Here is a 6,000-nt window from a genome sequence, read left to right on the forward strand (position 1 = left end):
TAGTGACGTTGTTCATTTAGGAAGAAAACATGTGACGCAGGCGGGACACGTACCTGACTTAGGTCAGCAACCGGCTTAACCCTGGCCATCATTCCTGCCACCGCTGGGGCCCCACCTGCCCTTACTCATCATTCACGACATCCGGACACATGAGCCACGTCGTTTTTCCCAGACGAGATGTGGTCACACACACATGATGAGTAAATCATCACTCACCAATGCTCTCGTCGACACCTCACCGTCCACCACACACACACACACACACACACACGTCACTGCCAACCAACCAACCTTCCCCAGACTTCCTCCGTCTTTGATATCTTCAAAGACAACGTCCATGTACGTACACGGATTACAGGGTGACATATACATGTGAATATTCGTGTCCACCAGAGCTTACATATTGCCACGACTCTCTCTCTCTCTCTCTCTCTCTCTCTCTCTCTCTCTCTCTCTCTCTCTCTCTCTCTCTCTCTCTCGATAACCACAAACGTAACTCTCTGTACAGATAACACCACTTTGGTCGTCACACATACTTCCTCTGACCAACAGTTCATCACCCCCCCAAGCCACCGCCCATCTCGGTGTGCCCGGTCTAAATATCATTTCTGGCATGGCTGATTTGCTTTGCTATCCCCGCCTCCATGGATGAAAGTTAGGAATTCAAGATAATTACTGTCCTCCAGCCATTAACCTCGTCACACTACATCATGTCCTCTGTTATCTGTCATCCTTTGTACCCCTACCATCACAACAACCAAACAGTAGGGAATCTCTCTTATTCTGCAACAATTTCCGCAAATTAATTTCAAGAGCTGATCATTTCCCACAAAGCAATATTTTGCCAAATTCCTCTCATCTTCAAGAACCTACTTACACTCTTTACCCACAACTACATTCTGGGATTGGCTATACGGCACAATCTCACCCGGAATCAACACATCTGTTTTTCCTTTTATGAAACATCTCCATATCGTTTGGCTTTCTTTTCGACAGTCCACGTTCGTCCTCACAACACAACAGCGTTCCCACATTCCGGGAGGCGCAACACAATCCTTCTTACTCGACAAAGTCCAGATCAAGACCACACACAGACCTTTACTGACAACCCGATCCTCAGTTCCATTCTCACACCCTTTCTGGATCCTTCTCCCTCTCCTTCTTCCATACTACTTCCACGGTCCTGGGCTCAACGCGATTCCTTCCATCACACCTGAGGTGTTCACGCCAACACAGACCACAGAACCCCATACATGAGAACATCTCCCTCTCTCTCATATCCACTTGCTCATCAACCCCTTCCGGTACATTTCCCTCCAACACATGACCTCCAGCTCGCCAACCATCCATTACACAAACATCCTGTCCCTCTCCTACAAAGTGAAAGGTAAAATTTGCTTGTATGTAGGGCACAGTGTCTGTGGGTGTTGCGGCCTTCATGTGCCTTCACTCTGACTGGATATGCTACAATAAAGCGTGTAAACACTCAAAATACAATCATCAATTCCCCATGCACAACGTCGCCCCCCCTCCCCCAAGTCTTAACACCACCCATATCCAGCAACAGCCAGGTTCTAAGCCACCCATAACCAACGGCACTCAAGCTTCGCATCACCCACATCCCAAAACACATCAGTGTGTGTCACGTCTGACAACCTGAACACACTTAGCTGAGAGTGGAGAAGGTGCACCAAGCCTGTGTCTGGCGTGACCCACCTCCTGACATCTACTACTGGGTCCACTCCTTGACTGAGGCATCAGTTGGCTGTCCATGATCTATTGCCGAGGCTTCTATCACCGTCTCCAATATCAGATCCCAGTATTTGGTCATATCTGGCTAACAATTACATTCTACTTATATCTACTGTGGGCTATGTCTGGTGTTCTTATAAAGAGTTTGACTATCTGAATTTGTAAAAGACAATTTGACGTCAACTTACTGGCGGGGAAGGAAGTAGGAAAAATTGCTAGTAATACAAACGAACAGATAAACCAGATGTATAAGATAACATCCTCCCGTCTGTACGTCTGTAATGTGAGGAGGCTGCCGGGATAATTGAATTCGAAGCCTGATAATATGTTGATTGCGCACACATTCATCGGAGGAGGATTATCTAGGTATGTAGGCAGTGATCTGACGACTATACTAATGAAAGAGAGAGAGAGAGAGAGAGAGAGAGAGAGAGAGAGAGAGAGAGAGAGAGAGAGAGAGAGAGAGAGAGAGAGAGAGAGAGAGAGAAGGTATAATGATGTACATAAGTGGGGTAATGGACATAAACATTTAGCGAAGGTGTTGAGAGGAAAGGAGGTGTTGCGTAAGTTACGGACCCCTGGCGTAACGTTGATAACCGGGAGCTGTGTACTCGTGCACTAACGCAAACGACCAGAATGTGCCCGTTTTTCCTTCCATGACCAATTGAGAAAAAAAATCTCCTCTTGCTAATGAATCAATAACGAAACCAAAACTGAATTAAAGAAACACAGCGAGACAGTAAACCCCTAACAAACCTATAAAGACAACCTTGAATTATGTAGCCACAACATGAAGCGGGAATAGGGGAGTCACCTGATACTAATGGAGCTAAGGACGAGTTGTAACTCTATACACCTCCCGCACCACAAACACACACACACACACACACACCAGCCCTGCCCTCGTCTCCTTACAGGACTCCACCAGCTTGAGGTGACAACGCAAATGAGAAGCCATTTCGGCAAGGCTGTATCACTGTCAGTCCTGTCAGGGACCTTCTCTCTCCAAAGCAGTCCACAAATCCCTGCTCCTGTGTGGAGTACAGCCTCGAAGATGCAGAAGCCCCCCATAGGAGAATTCCTAGTGCACAAGTGACACTACACTGGTGTTGTAGTAACCCTGTCAAACTGAAATGTGGCGCTGGTGCATGAACTTCCCTGGCACTGATCTGATGGGTCTATGCCGGCACTTTTCCTTCTCTCTGATCACTCGTCATGCATACCCACCATTCGCTGGCTCTGCATCCTTGTGTCTAGTCTCCCTACCGATACCAAGTGCTCCAGTCTTTCTCTCTTTTTGCAAAGGTAACGGACTAAAATATGTGGTCAGATGCCTCTGCTGGCGACACCTTCTCAGCCAGGGACCCCGATGATAACCTTGTTTTGCCTCCCCGCGCCTCAGTCACTCCCCCTTCTCACCTGACTATTATGCAACATTGACCCTGACCCCCAAGACCACGCCTACAAGATCAGCCTCGCTGCTTGTTGCCTTGTAATTTACTGTACGTGTTGTGCTATAAAGCCACTCTCTGTACTCAAATGTACTCGTAGTTATGTTCCTCTAATATTAGTTATCAAACTCTACAAAAAGACTTAACCAGTGGTAAGCTTATCATACTCTTTAGTAAGACTGTTACCCAATGGTCAGGTTATATGAGTCAAAAGTACAGTTATAGTAACATTAGTGGGACTATGTTAATATGTCAAGGTCATTTCAACTTAATAAGGTTATGTATTTCTGACATGCCTATAAAACGCTGAATGTCACTCAATGGCAAGGAGGTCGTACTCAATAGTAGAGTTACAGGTAAAACTTCAGCTACAGCGATTTCAGCCATTAAAAATCAACTAAAATCATGCTGACGATCAAATTCGCTACCGGTAGTAGACCTGTATCCCACCTACTGACATAAGAAAATAAAAAAAGACTTAGTCCACTCAAGAAACCTGACAACCTTCTCGAAAGTAATCTTTGCGGATGCGATTTGCTCAGCTGCAACGACTGACTGTATCGGTATGATCTTCGTTGATATCGATACCTTACAACCCCCATGCCCTCTTGAGTAAAGTTTTGAGAATCTGATTTAGTCAGAGGTAAAGCTACAGTATTAGAGGGGAGATCATATTACTCAAGTGTTGATCAATGTTTACAAAATGTTGAAGTACTCACCGTCGACATGTGACGAGCATATTTCACCTCATGTACCGTGCTTGCGGTAACCAAATTAGACTTTTAACCCTTCTGTAGGTTCTTTACCGACTGTCACAATGCGGTAATTCAAAAATACTGCTGCACGATGCAAATACGGTTAAAAAGATCAGGAGAAACATGAACAGGACTGTCAGTCTTGCGCTTCCATATTGTCACCACAAATATCATTACCCAGCCATCTACTGGCCGCCTAGGATACTGCATAACATCACCATTAAATGATAAATTAAAATCCCTAACAAGATTACCTGCCTATGTCTGTGAATACTGTATGAACATATACATTAAATTGTCTTAGTATGGCAACTCACAATACTCAAAACTTGCGTGAATAGTAGATTTATGATTACTTAAGTTTAATATCTTTCATAACACTGACTTAAGAATGTTTATATCAATGTTTACATACAATCAGATCTGGAACCTCGTACCATCTGGATGGCTTGGACGTATCACCGGTTGGGAACTTCATCATGACGGCTAGGTTGCCTAATGGTAAGACTATCATACTCACCACACTGGTCATGTAAATACACACCGTTGGGTCATCATACTTCCCCGAAACCATGTTACCACACCTTAATACTTCCACACTTATCATCACACTACCATTCTATCAACACTATCGTACGTATAGCCTAGCCCTCTTGAGAGCTTACTGTCCGCACACCAAACTACCATTACATTACTACACTGCTCTACTATCACACTAACATAGTTAACCACTATACTGCTACACCACAGCACTGTACCATCATATCATCATACTCATATGCTACTTCAGTGTAACACCTCGTGGTCAGGGTAGCTGTCATAATCTTGCACGAACTATGGAGGCACACAAGCACTGTACTACCAGTGCCACTTACAACTACAACCCCCAAATAACATCAAACTATTCGAGTACTGTACTTTGATGACGATCACACTAATTCCACGTCACACGATGACACAAGGTAGCACCGTTGTTACCACTTTAAGTCAAACGATCACTTCCAGGTTATGACCACAGTATGGTGGTGCTACACAGTAAGGGTCACTCAGTAGGCCGGGTGCAAGGCTTCAGGGCGGCCGACCCGCACCAACGATGACTAATGCGGCTATAACTGGGCAACGGCGATGTACGAGTGTAAGGGCCGGTGCAGCCACCACCCACCACCCTCCCTCACACACTCATTGTACCTTCAAGTGCACTGATTCATTTTTTTTCCCTAGTCTCGTTCTAATTTCCAGTTGAATTCGAAGGTTTTAGGTGACCCAAAGTTTTGGGCTGACTGCAGTTTCTAAGGTGTTTTACCTGCCTATCCTACATATGCAATATTTTCAATTGCATCTATCACACAGCCCCAAACAAATGATAACAATCTCGTAGAAGTAAAAATGGAAATAAAGTTTCACTTTATCGTTTGATGATTTTATGGCAGTTTCACCTCTCGATGAAATTAGTCAAAATCATGAAAGCCTAAATAGCAATCCGAAGAACTCTATAAACTTCTCAGTCTTTCTCACTAAAAATTTAACCCAATTCTTAAAAAACACATTTATGGTGTATGTAAAGCATAGATTAAAGGTATATCATGCATTGGTTGCAAAAAATAAAAATACATAATGTGGGAATTATTCAGATATATTTAAATCTTTCAAAAAAAAAAAAAAATAGTCTGAGATGAATACCTGACCAGGGTATTGAGGCATAACTATCATGAGATGCCAAACTTCAGCGTGTCTTTGAGAGTGCGCTGAGTGGAAGCATACGGTGTGTCCTCATCCCTCACCGAGGAGTCATCTGCTACGTGTAAACAACTGCGATTCTGCTAAAATTTGACACATTAATGACCAGTAAACATGGCCTCAATGACAACATTCCCAACAGAGGAGGCAAGATGAGGGAGAAAAAATGGTCTCACACATGACACTCAGTCACAAACCTGATTCACATGAGTAATATTTATCAATGTTATTTGCAAGTTAAGTAGATTTACTTAAGTTTACAAATGCCAATGTATACCGATGGAATTCTCTTTATCATCTAGTTT

General features: G+C 43.9%; 1 protein-coding gene across 1 annotated transcript in view; it reads right to left on the bottom strand.

The window, feature by feature from the left end:
- Positions 1-5,057, bottom strand: part of LOC139767329 (carboxypeptidase B-like) — a 46,274-nt gene extending 41,217 nt beyond the window's left edge. The window contains exon 1 of the mRNA XM_071696644.1: positions 4,877-5,057. The gene's annotated coding sequence lies outside the window, so the exon portion shown is untranslated. The remainder of the gene's footprint in view (positions 1-4,876) is intronic.
- Positions 5,058-6,000: the final 943 nt, after the last annotated feature.

Source organism: Panulirus ornatus, chromosome 59 (genome assembly GCF_036320965.1).
Source record: "Panulirus ornatus isolate Po-2019 chromosome 59, ASM3632096v1, whole genome shotgun sequence".
Lineage (NCBI taxonomy): Eukaryota > Metazoa > Arthropoda > Malacostraca > Decapoda > Palinuridae > Panulirus > Panulirus ornatus.